Below are 13,615 nucleotides of genomic sequence, written 5' to 3'. Positions count from 1 at the left end.
ATTAAAAAAAAAAAGAAATGCCCATAGTCTCATTACAAATGAGAATGTCTATCAAAAAATATATTCTCTGGTCTTAAAGAGGAACATAATCAAATAGGAACTAAAGATATACACAGGCGGGCAGTGCTTCTGCATTCTACCTTAATTTAAACCCTAAGACTGGCTGGCTCATAAACGGAACTAGATGAAGTTAGTCTAGCTTGCAATAGTACACTGAATTTAATGATCACTGGTCACTTTCTTCTCCAACTGACCATATCCTGTAAGACTTCAAGTTGGAATGTTCAGACTGCAAAGCCAGTTGTCTGAGATAAGTTCTTTCTCTCTTTTTATCTTTCTTCTTTCTTTTTCTTCCTTCCTTCCTTCCGTTTCATACTAGCTTATTTAGGGGTTCCATTTTCACTCCTCAATAGATTTTATGTATTTCTCATATGCTTCTTCACTCATTAATTCATCCAATTCTGAAGGATTACTGAGTATTATCTTGATCAGCCAACCATCTTCATAAAAGGATTTGTACACAAGTCCTGGATTTTCTGTAAGAGTTTCATTAATTTCAGTTCCTTCTCCTAATAGAGGAAAACAGAGTTCACTAGCAGCTTCCACACTTTCCAAAGCACCAAATTCATCTTGATTGTTCAATTTTGTCCCACCTTCAGGCACACTACATTAAACAACATCTCCCAAAGCTTCCTGTGCAAAACTGCTGAATCCCAGTGTTCCAATACCATTTTCTGTTGTTACCCATTCAAGAGGAGAGCCCATGCAGAGTCAGACGGCACGTGCCCTCAGGCCCCAGGACTGGAGCAGGCATGGCTCAGTGGACTTAGAGGCTGCATGTGGCTCTGCACCACTCCTAGCACCATTGAGGGTAACAAGTTTCAGTCCTCTTGAGTTCCTCTCTGCTTATTAAGAACCCAATAAGAAAAAACATGGGTGAGGAAAGTGTAAAACTTATGTCAGTGATCTAATTTTGTTTCTCTGGATTCTGCAGGTCAAAGTTTCAAAATTCAGCTTCAAAATAATTTCTAATATGTAAATGCTGAAAATCCATGCTGTGCCATTTCTCTCTCTAGCCTCATGACTTAATCCTATGTAATGAATGCCAGAAGATGGTAACTGATAAATTCTTTTCTTTCTCTTTTTCTTTTATAGGCTCCATCCCCAATGTGGGGCTCGAACTCACAACCTTAGGTCTCATTCTCTACTAACTGAGCCAGCCAGGCATCCTGTAACAGATAAAATCTTACAATGAGCACAGCCTACTGCAGGGAAAGCAATTCTATTAACACCTGGGTTCTGTATTCAGTAGCAAAACTGAAATCCCAGATATCAGAGATCTCCATTTTGTTGGTTCCTTAAATCCCCACCTATAGGTTTCTTAAGGCTTTGAAATGGTAACATCTCATCCTATGTAGTATCTGAATATTAAAAAGTTCTCATTTTCTCAAATCTCTAGTAAGTGACAGGAATTGTGCTACTGAACACACAGAAGAGAATCTCCTTACATAATGCAAAAGTGATAAACAGAATGATGACATTTTGGCAATATCACCCAAGTTCAGCTTCCAAAAGTCAAATAGATGCCGTCCTGGTTTCTGCTATTGATCTGGATGAATCTTCAATGTACATTATGACAAACAAATTGTTTCCAACATCACCCTCCTATTTAATCTTATTTTTAGCGAAAATCCATCTTTAAAAAACTACATTATTTGCCATTCACAAGCTGCTTATAAAGTAAAAGGAGATACAGCACTCTTAGTTGATTTCTGGGTAAAATGCATGAGATCCTTAACTCAGGGATTTTTCCCAAATGCTGAAGTTTTTAGGCTCCTTCTTGGAAATAAAAAAGCATAAAGGCCACAATATGCTCTTAAATAACTTAGGTTTCTTGTATGTGCGTGCATGCATGCATATGTGTATTTTCCCTAAGATGGATCATAAATGGTCTCTGTTACTTTTCTTTCTTTATTTGAGCCTCAGGTGTCCAGAACTGGATTAATCATAATCCTTGGTTCACAACACAGGCTCATTATGGCAAGCTCTTTGTTTGGATATTTAATTAGTTATTGTTAACCTTGTAAAAAGTAAACTATAAACTAAGACCCTGACAATAATTTCTAACCATTGTCTCTGCCACCTTCATCCCTTCTCCCTGCTCCTCTGATGCCCAAAATTAACATATTCAATCATGTTCATCATTCCCTTGCTTTTCTTTTTATAGTATTTTCCTGTATTTATAAGTAATCCTTAAATTTTTATTTTTTATTTTAATTTTTAAAGGGTATTTTAGTTTTAATGGAATATTACAAAAAGAAAAAAAGTTTGCCATTTGCAAAGATGTGGATGGAACAAGAGGGTATTATGCTGAGCAAAATAAGTCAGAGAAAGACAAATACCATATGAATTCACTCATATGCCGAATTTAAGAAACAAAACAGATGAACATAGGGGAAGGGAAGGAAAAATAAAATAAGATGAAAATTGAGAGGGAGGCAAACTATAAGAGACGCTGAGCTCTAGGAAACAAACTGATGGTTGCTGGATGGGAGGTGGGTAGATGGATGGTGTCATGGGCATTAAGGATGTAAAGAGCACTGGGTGTTATATGCAACTGATGAATCACTAAATTCTACCTCTGAAACTAATAAAAAAAAGGGGGGGGAAGTATTTTAGTTTTATAAAAAGGTTATCATTCAGAGGGAGACCTTTCATGCCTTTTTTTTTCCCTTAGTCTCATCCACAATGTTACATACCTTTGTGGTTTATTCTGTTGTATATAACAATTTGTTGTTTTGCTTTTTAATTATCTGTTATCCCGTTGATGGGCAGTTGGGGTTGTTACTGGGTTTTTGCTATCATGAACAAACACTGCTATGAAATTGTATACATGCCCCCTGTTATACATATATAAGAGATTCTCTTGGGTATACTAAGAGTAGAACTGCAAGATTATAAGGTATGTGAATAATCAACCCAATGAGATAATGCCAAACAGTAAGCTCAAGTGGTTGCATCAATTTATACTCCTTTCAGTAAAACATAAAAAGATCCTCTTACTTCTTGCCAATGGGGAATGGGTGTGAAAAGACTTCTCACTGTGGTCCTAATTTACATTTCTCTAATGTTTCATCTAATGATGTTGATCATCTCTTCACATATTTATTGGCCAGTGAGTGTCCTCTTCTGTAAAATACACATTCATATATTTTGTCCAGTGTTATACTGAGTTTTTGTGCTTTTCTCATTTATTTGTAGAGTTCATTATAAGTTCTTGACATAATCTTTTTCATGTGTGTATACTGTATCTTCTCCTATGTGTCATTTGTCTTCTCACTTTATTATGTAACTTGATTTTTAAAAATCTCAGTTTTATGGAGTCCAATTTATCAATATTTTTATAACCAATGCTTTCTGTGTTAAACTCTCTGCTATACCCAGGATCAAAAACCTATTCACCTATACTTTCCACTAAGAGCTTTTAATTTTTTTATTTTGTCATTTAAGTCCTTAATCTACTCGGAATCAAATTTTCTAAATAGTATGAAGCAGGGTTCCACTGGTATTCCTTTTAAAATCAAGAATATTGAAAATCAAGTTTTAATTGAATGGCCTATAAATAAAAATATTCTATTTTTATAGGATAATCTGAGAACTTCTGAATGGTCTGGAATTAACCTCCCACAGTAAACACCTAGAAAACTGGGCAAAACATAGGAAACGACTATTTTTGGACACTGGACAACAGGCAGTTAAGAACTGTGATACCTAAGAAAAGGGAAACAAACAAGATGAGCCCTACCATAACCTAGATTTTCTGTCTAGAGGTAACGCTTGAACTGCAGGTCATACAAGGGCATCCAAACAGTATGGCAATTTCACTGAGTTGTGGAGACAGAGACTAGAGTTCAGGGAGGCCAAAGCAGCTAGAATTTGTAGGACAGAGTACACAAGAGCGGGGAGCTAAAGAGAGACAGAGCTCTAGAAATCTGCATAGGATCCCCTTGAATTCTAGCTGAATAGCAATTTGAGGAAAGAACTATTACCAGGGTATGCAGCCACTCTGGAAAACAGTATGGAGGTTCCTCAAAAAGTTAAAACTAGAGCTACCCTACAACCCAGCAATTGTACTACTTGGTATTTACCCCAAAGATAAAAATGTAGTGATCCGAAGGGGCACATGCACCCCAATGTTTATAGCAGCAATGTCCACAATAGCGAAATTGTGGAAAGAGCCTAGATGTCCATCAACAGATGAATGGATAAAGAAGCTGTGGTATATATATACAATGGAATATTATGCAGTCATCAAAAAATGAAATCTTGCCATTTGCAAAGATGTGGATGGAACTAGAGGATATTACGCTAAGCGAAATAAGTCAATCAGAGAAAGACAATTATATGATCTCACTGATATGCGGAATTTGACAAACAAGACAGAGGATCATAGGGGAAGGGAGGGAAAAATGAAACAAGATGAAACCAGAGAGGGAGACAAACCAAAAGAGACTCTTAATCTCAGGAAACAAACTGAGGGTTGCTGGAGGGGAGGGAGATGGAGGGATGATGTAACGGGGTGATGGACATTGGGGAGGGTATGTGTTGTAATGAGCACTGGGTATTATGTAAGACTGATGAATCACAGACCTGTACCCCTGAAACAAATAATACATTATATGTTAATTAAAATAAAATAAAATTTAATTTAATTAAAAAAAAAAAGAACTATTACCAGGGTGAGCTGTAAAAATAACAATTTTACTGGAGTTCAAAGAGCATCTGGAATCATTTGACTTCCCTCCAGCCAGAATAGAGAGACCTCCCTTGAATCTCCATGGCATTCTAAAGAACTCAAAAGGGCCATGCTTTAGGAGTAGAGCTAAATTAGCTCTAGAGTAAAAGCTACTCTATGCTCCCTAAAAGAGCTTAAAAACAAACCTGAAAAAAGGATGAAAGTAATCTATAAGTAACTTAACTGCATGCCAGCAAAAAAAAAAAAAAAGAAAGAAAAAGAAAAAGAAAAAATCCATCATTCTTTAAAGGAATATAACAAAATCTAATGCACACTAACATTAAATTAACAGGGTGCAATACCCCATCAAAAAATACTAGACAGGGCGCCTGGGTGGCTCAGTCGTTAAGCGTCTGCCTTCGGCTCAGGTCATGATCCCAGGATCCTGGGATCAAGTCCCACATCGGGCTCCTTGCTCCAAGGGAAGCCTGCCTCTCCCTCTCCCACTCCCCCTGCTTGTGTTCCCTCTCTCGCTGTGTCTCTCTCTGTCAAATAAATAAACAAAATCTTTAAAAAAAAAAAAATACTAGACATATAAAGAAGCAAGAAAATTTGATCCATAACCAGGAGAAAACTCAGTCTGTAGAAACAGACTCAGAAACAAAAGTAGTAGCAGACAAATACATTAAGCAGCTATCCTTGGCTGCTTCTGTTCAGGATTTAGGAAGCTGCAAGAACAGTAATCCCACTCTAGATATAAGAGATTACCCATGCACTTGCAAGTCTTCCCCATGGGCCTCTTGTGCTCACAAGAAAGACTAGGGACAGAGCAGGACACTAGAAATGGGCTATTGGGACACCCCAGGCATGAGAGAGGTGCTTGGCAATTGTTGGGGGACAGACACAATACCTCACCTACCGCCCCTAGACCCTTCTCTTCTTTTTTTTTAAAGATTTTATTTATTTATTTTACAGAGAGAGACACAGCGAGAGAGGGAACATAAGCAGGGGGGGGTGGGTGGGAGAGGGAGAAGCAGGCTTCCCGTGGAGCAGGGAGCCCGATGCGGGGCTTGATCCCAGGACCTTGGGATCATGACCTGAGCTGAAGGCAGTCGCTTAACGACTAAGCCACCCAGGCGCCCCTAGACCCTTCTCTTCTATTTTTTTTTTTAAAGATTCTATTTATTTATTTATTTGAGAGAGAGAGAGAGAGAGAAACAGCATGAGAGGGGAGAGGGTCAGAGGGAGAAGCAGGCTCCCTGCTGAGCCGGGAGCCCAATGTGGGACTCGATCCCAGGACTCCGGGACCATGACCCGAGCCGAAGGCAGTCGCTTAACCAACTGAGCCACCCAGGAGCCCGACCCTTCTCTTCTATTAAGCAAAAGCCTTAAGCCCTTGGGGGTATGGGCAGCAAATCCTCTCAGAGGGCACTGGCAAAGATCCACTGCTTCTGGGGAAAAACAAAGCAAAAACCCTCTAACTCCTTATTCCTGGTGAGAGGCAGGAAACCATCCTAGACCCAAGCTCCTATACTGATACTAAGTAGAGGTCTGCTACAGCTAAGGGAGGAACAAGAAACTCTTCCAAGACTAACCACAGATACAAAGCAGAGTTTAGCTGTGATAAGGAAGAAGGGCAGAAAAACTGAAAAAGTCTCACTCCCAAGACATAGGCACAGGGTCTGTGTAGACCCTGTCTAAGATGGAAGCTGGACCAGATAACAGAGAACCCCCACTACAAATCTAACCTAAATAAAAAGCAAGAGTAGTCCACCACTGGGGGATAGGCAAAGGTGGAGAGAACTTGTCTGTGGTACAGGCAACGCAGGGGCGGCTAAACGTTGAGAGAGAGGGGAGAGCAGAACACAGAAAAACAGAGCCTCTGACCCCAGCCCCCACTTTAAGCACAAAGCAGCCTACTATTAGAGGTATTTGAAGCCTATGGAACAATAAAGATACCAAAAGCCAAAACAACACCCAAATTGAGCCTGATTGACTCAATCCCCTGAAGAGGAAGACATTTGCAAATTTTCAGGTTCAAATACTATTTATTTCAGTCTCTACTTTTCTACACATGATGCTTGGCACTCAATCATATATTACAGGACAAAAAAGTAAGACAAAGAAAAACCACTTATGTCAAGAGATAAGGCAATCTCAGAGATAGCTAAATGTCAAAGGGACATTAAATAACTATGATTCATACATTAAAAGATCTAATGGAAAAGGTAGACAACATGTGTAAATAGATGGAGAATTTCAGGGGAAATGATAGAAATAAAAAACATAATATCAGAGATGAAGAATTTCTCTGACAAGCTCAACAGTTGACTGGACACAGCTGAGGAAATAATCAGTGAACTTGAAAACAGGGTAACAAAAATAATCTAAAGCAAAAAAGAAAGAGAAAAAAAAACAGAACAGAGCATCCAAAAGCTGTAGGACAATATCAAACAGTCTAACATACATGTAATTGGAATCTCAGAAGGACAAGAGAAAAAGAACATAGCTGAAGAAATATTTGATAACATACTGGCTAAGAATTTTTGAAAAATATTAAGATATCAAACCACAGATCTATAAAATTTAGAAAACCCCAAGCAGGATAAATACCAAGAAAGACCTAGCTTTGAAGTTTAAAAACTTTGAAGGTAACTATAAGGGGTTAAAACATTACATAGAGAGGAACACAAACTAAAATAAGCAGGCCTCTCACTTCTCATCAGACACTATGCAGGCCAGTAGACTACAGTCACATTTTTAAAGTACTGAAAGAAAAAAAACCATCAACTCAGAATCTTATACCAGGTAAAAATATCTTCAAACATAAAGGCAAAATAAACACTTTTTCAGACCAATCAAAAGTTAAGAGAATTCATTGCCAGCAGATCTGTACTATAAGAACATTAATGGAAGTTCTTCGGGCAGAAGGAATAGATACCAGATGGAAACTGAATTTACACAAAGGAACGAAGGACACCCAGAAATGGTAAATATGTGATTAAATATTTCCTTATTTTTAACTTCTTGAATTGTTTAAAGCAAAGATAACAACAAAGTAACATGGAATTTATAACACACAGAAGTAAAATGTATGACAGCAACAGCACAAAGGATGAGAGAAGGAAATGATATATACTGTTGTAAAAATCTTTTATTATATGAGAAGTAATATTATATTAAAAGTAATACTTACAAAGATGTATACTATAAACCTGGAACCACCACTAAGAAAATAAAACAACAAATTGTATCTAATAATACAATAGTGGAGATAAAATAGGATCATTAAAAAAAATACTCCAGGGGCTCCTGGGTGACTGAGTCAGTTGAGCATCTGACTCTTGATTTTGGCTCAGATCATCATCTCAGGGTCGTGAAACTGAGCCCCGCATCAGGCTCTGCGATGCTTGGGATTCTCTCTTCCTCTGCCCCTCCCCACTCATGCTCTCTCTCTCTCTCTAAGACAAAGAAAGAAAAAAAAATTCCATTGGGGCGACTGGCTGGCTCAGTTGGTAGAGCATGTGACCTTGATCTCAGGGTTGTAGATTCAAGCCCCACGGTGAGATTACTTAAAAAAAAAAAAAAAAAATCTGGGGCACCTAGGTGGCTCAGTCAGTTAAGCGTCTGCCTTCAGCTTAGGTCATGATCCCAGGGTCCTGGGTCCAAGTCCTGCATCGTGCTCCCTGCTTAGCAGGGAGCCAGCTTCTCCTTCTGCCTGCCGCTCCCCCTGCTTGTGTGCTCGCTGCCTCTCTCTGACAAATAAATAAATAAAATCTTTAAAAAATAAAATAAAATCTAAAAAAATACTCCATTAATCAAAAAGAAGTCAGGAAAGGAGGAAAAAGGAATAAAGAACAGATGAGATATAGTTAACAAAGAATAATATGGTAGATATAAAACTAACTATATCAATAATTAAATGAAATGTAAGTAGACTCCAAATAAAAGACTGAAGTTGCCAAATTGCATAAAAAAGCAAGACACAAGTATATGCTGTTTATAAGACACTCACCTTAAGTACAGTTATATAGATAAGTTAAAAGTAAACAGATGGAAAAGATACTCAATGAAAACAATAAACAAAAGAAAGGTGAGGGGTGTCTAAGTGGTTCAGTCAGTTAAGCGTCGGACTCTTAATTTCGGCTAAGGTCATGATCTTGGGGTCCTGGGGTCAAGCCCTGTGTTGGGCTCCGCACTCAGTGGGGAATCTGCTGGGGGGGGGCGGATTCTCCCTCTCTGCCCATACCCGCCACCCCAATTGCACTATTTCTCTCTCAGATGAATAATAAATCTTTTTTTTAAAAAAGGTGAAGTGGCTATTAGTGGCTCTAAGATAGTATCAGAGAAAGACTTCAGAACAAAGAGTATTACAGAAGATAAAGAGATATTTCATAACATTAAAGGGGCCAATTCATCAAGAAGGCAACAGTTTCATTATACATTAAAAAAAAATTTGATAGAACTGAAGATTCCCCCAAAGACCAACCTTCCAGTGATAACAACTACAAACTCTAGACAAAATGCAAAAACCAATTACCTGAGGATTCTGAATACTACACTTAAATGCAGGCAGATTGCAGAGGGGAGTCAAAACATGGAGCACCCCACAGAGTTGGGGGGAGTTCCTGCTTTTAGGGGGCTCTGTCCTGATAGTGGGCATCAGTCACAAAGTAGCCTGACTTAGGCAACTAAAATTCCAATAGAAACTCTGACATTCTGCTGTCTGGAGGAAAGAGAGAAAAGATTCTAGGCAAGCATGGCTGCCACCAGAATGAGTGGAGAATTCCAGAAAAGAGAAACAGAGAAAAGGATGCCTTAATTCTGTGAATGAACACCACATACTTCTCACACTGATCCTTCCCTGAATGATATACATGCAGAACAGACTCAAACTAGCACAGAAAAGTCTGAAAGAATTGAACTGACACTTGAGTACTGCCCACAGGTGGCAGCCAGGTAAAACAAAACAGCAACATTCCTCAGGGGAATATCACAGAACTCTGGGCCTACACAATGCAACATTCACAATATCCAAGATACAATCCAAAATGACTCACTGTACAAAGAACCAGGAGGCTATTCCCTTTTCCCTTTTCAAGGGAAAAGGCACTAAATAGAGGACAACCTCAAAATAACATATTGAAATGTTCAGACATAACCAATGGAACAGAATACAGAAATAGAACCACATATATATGTTCAGTGGATTTTTAACAATAAAGCCAAGGTATTTCAATGGTGAAAGGATATTCTTTTTCAACACAGGTTGCTGAAACAGCTGGATATCTATATGGAAAAAAAAAAATCTTGACCCTTACATCATACAGTATTGATACAAGAATCAACTCTGAATGGATCCCAGACCTAAACATAACTGAAAATTACGACGCAGCCACTTTTTGGAGAACAGTTTTAACTTCAAAAGGTTAAAACATAAGAGTTACCATATGACCCAGTAATTCCACTTTTATGTAATATCTAAGAGAAATGAAACATATATCCACATAATAAACTGTACACACATAACTCAAAACAGCATCATTCATAACAGCCAAAAGTAGAAATAACCCAAATGTCCGTCAACTGAAGAAGAGAGAAATTAAATGTGGTGTATCCAGACAACGGAATGTTACTTGGCTGATACATGCTACATGGATAAACCCTAGAACACATATGATTTCATTTATACGGAATGTCCAGAATAGGCAAATCTATAGAGACAGAAAGATTTGTAGGGAGCAGATGGGAGGTTTGGAGGATGGTGGCTAAAGGGTATAGCCTTTCCAAGGTGATGAAAATGTTCTAAAACTGACTGTGGTAATGGTTGCACTACTCTGTGAACAAACTAAGAACCACAGTGCTCGCTTCAGCAGCACATATACAAACTAAGAACCACAGAATTATATACACTTAAGATGTACAATTGCTGGTACATGAATCACATTTCAATAAAGTTATTATAAAAACAGAGAGTTAAAACTATAAAACTTTTGGGGCACCTGGGTGGCTCAGTCATTAAGCATCTGCCTTCAGCTCGGGTCATGATCTCAGGGTCCTGGGATCGAGCCCCGCATCAGGCTCCCTGCTCGGCGGGAAGCCTGCTTCTCCCTCTCCCACTCCCCCTGCTTGTGTTCCCTCTCTCGCTGTGTCTCTCTCTGTCAAATAAATAAATAAAATATTTAAAAAAAAAACAACTATAAAACTTTTACAAGAAAACAAAAGATTTGTGTCCTTGGGTTAGGCAGATGTCTTAGAATATGAATTATCCATAAATGAAAACAGATAAACTGGACTTCATCAAAATTCAAGACTTCTGTTCTTTGAAAGACATTGTTAAAAATAAAATAAAAAGGATGTCCTTCAACATACGAATGGATAAAGAAGATGTAGTTCATATATGCAATGGAATATTACTCAGCCATCAGAAAGGATGAATACCCACCATTTGCATTGACATGATGGAACTGGAGGAGATTATCCTAAGTGAAGTAAGTCAAGCAGAGAAAGACAATTATCATATGGTTTCACTCATATGTGGAACATAAGGAATAGCGTGAGGTCCACAGGGGAAGGGAGGGAAAACTGAATGGGAAGAAATCAGAGAGGGAGACAAACCATGAGAGACTCTGGACTCCGGGAACCAAACTGAGGGTTACAGAAGGGAGGGAGTGGGGAGATGGGGTAACTGGGTGATGAGTATTAAGGAGGGCACATGTGGTGATGAGCACTGGGTATTATACATAACTAATGAATCGTTCAACACTTATCAAAAACTAATGATGTACTAAATGCTGGCTAATTGAACAGAATAAAAAAATAAATAAAAGATTTTTTAAAAAGGCAAGCCACAGCCTGGGAAAAATACTTTACAAAACACCTCTCTGATAAAGGACTCCAAATACATAAAGAACGCTTAACAACAAAATAAAAAGATAAATAATTTAAGTTTTAAAATGGGAGGGGCGCCTGGGTGGCTCAGGTCATGATCCCAGGGTCCTGGGATAGAGCCCTGTGATCAGCTCCATGCTCAGCAAGGAGTCTGCTTCTCCCTCTTCCTCTGCCCCTGCCCCCAATCGTTCTTTCATGCTCTCTCTCTCTCTCAAAAAAATAAAATCTTTTTAAAAAAAAAGTTGAACTCTTCACAAATGAAAATATAAGAATGGCCACTAAGTACATGAAAATAAACTCTGGGGCGCCTGGGTGGTTCAGTGGTTTAAGCGTCTGCCTTCAGCTCAGGTCATGATCCCGGGGTCCCGGGATCAAGCCCCACAATGGGCTCCCTGCTCAGCAGGGGAGTCTGCTTCTCCCTCTCCCTCCCCTCGCTCATGCTCTCTCTCTTGCTCCTCTCTCTCAAATAAATAAATAAAATCTTAAAAAAAAAAAAAAGGTTAGGGGCACCTGGGTGGCCCAGACAGTTAAGCATCTGACTTCGACTCAGGTCGTGATCCTGGGGTCCTGGGATTGAGCCCTGCATGGGGCCACTGCCTGGCGGGGAGTCTGCTTGTTCTTCTCCCTGTCTCTCTCTCTCTCTGCCCCTCCCCCACCACTTGTGCTCACTCCTTCTCAAACAGATAAATAAAACCTTAAAAAAAAAAGGTTAAACTTTCATTTACTATATCACCTTGCAATTCCACTTCCAGCTACTCAAGAGAAATGAAAACATACATCTACGTAAAGCCCACACATTAATGTTATTTCATGGTTTAGTCATAATAGCCCCAAACTGGAAACAACCCAAACATGCATCAACAAGCCACTGGATAAACAAATTGCAGTAAATTTATCCAATTAAAAATTAAATGCAATTAAAAGGAACAAATTACTAATATATGCAACACGTATCAATCTTAAAAAGACTATACTAAATGAACAAAGCCAGACACCAAAAACTATTTATTATATGATTCTGTTGATTTGACATTCTAGAAAAGGCAAAATATACTAACAGGAAGCTGATCAGTGGTCGACAGGGGTGGTGTTATGAGGAGAGGACTGACTGCAAAGGGTCATGAGGGAACTTTCTGGGGTGGTGAAAATGTTCTGTATCTTGATTGGATGATGGTGATTATAAAACTATGTACATTTATCCAAACTCATGAAACCGGACACTTGACGTGGGTGAATGTTAATGTAGGTAAATTATGCTCAATAATGTTAATTTTCTTAAAAGGGATAATTAGTAGTTTCATTCCTGTTCTATTTATTTTTTTTTATTCTTATGTTAATCCCCATACATTACATCATTAGTTTTAGATGAAGTGTTCCATGATTCATTGTTTGTGCATAACACCCAGTGCTCCATGCAGAATGTGCCCTCCTCAATACCCACCACCAGGCTAACCCATCCTCCCACACCCCTCCCCTCTAGAACCCTCAGTTTGTTTTTCAGAGTCCATCGTCTCTCATGGTTCGTCTACCCCTCCGATTTCCCCCGCTTCATTCTTCCCCTCAGTTTCATTCCTTTTCTAAAGTCTACAGAGGCTCCCAAGGTCTCAGGTAATTCCCAAAAGGTCTCAACATTCAATCTGCTCTACTTTTAGGAGCTGACCTTGATTTCTACTTTTTACATGCCTTGTGATTCAAAGTATAGCACCTCCGAAACACAAAACTCTAAACTTTGTGTATATGGCTTTGAGAATCCACAGACCAAGCTGACATAAACTGTGCTATGTGCTATCATCACCAGCTAAATTAAAGATGCAGTCAAACATTATTTGATCCTTCTGAACTTTTCTGGCTTCTCTGCTTGCTTTTCTCATCTCTCCACTAAAAAGAATTTACCATAAATGTCCTGTGGCTCATTCCTATACAGGGAACAAATCCCAATTTCAGAGACTGCAACCTTGAAACACCTGTAGTTCACCTTGAAACACATGT

The 13,615-nt window shown here is 38.8% G+C and overlaps 1 protein-coding gene across 2 annotated transcripts in view; it reads right to left on the bottom strand.

The window, feature by feature from the left end:
- SNX27 (sorting nexin 27) overlaps nucleotides 1-13,615 on the bottom strand; it is a 66,232-nt gene that overhangs the window by 28,559 nt on the left and 24,058 nt on the right. The gene's annotated exons all lie outside the window — the stretch shown is intronic.

The sequence above is a fragment of the Mirounga leonina genome, unplaced genomic scaffold (genome assembly GCF_011800145.1).
Source record: "Mirounga leonina isolate KUSES-001 unplaced genomic scaffold, KU_Mleo_1.0 Mir_493, whole genome shotgun sequence".
Classification (NCBI taxonomy): Eukaryota; Metazoa; Chordata; class Mammalia; order Carnivora; family Phocidae; genus Mirounga; species Mirounga leonina.
The sequence above is the reverse complement of the archived record's forward strand: the minus strand, read 5'-3'. Positions and strand labels throughout refer to the sequence as shown.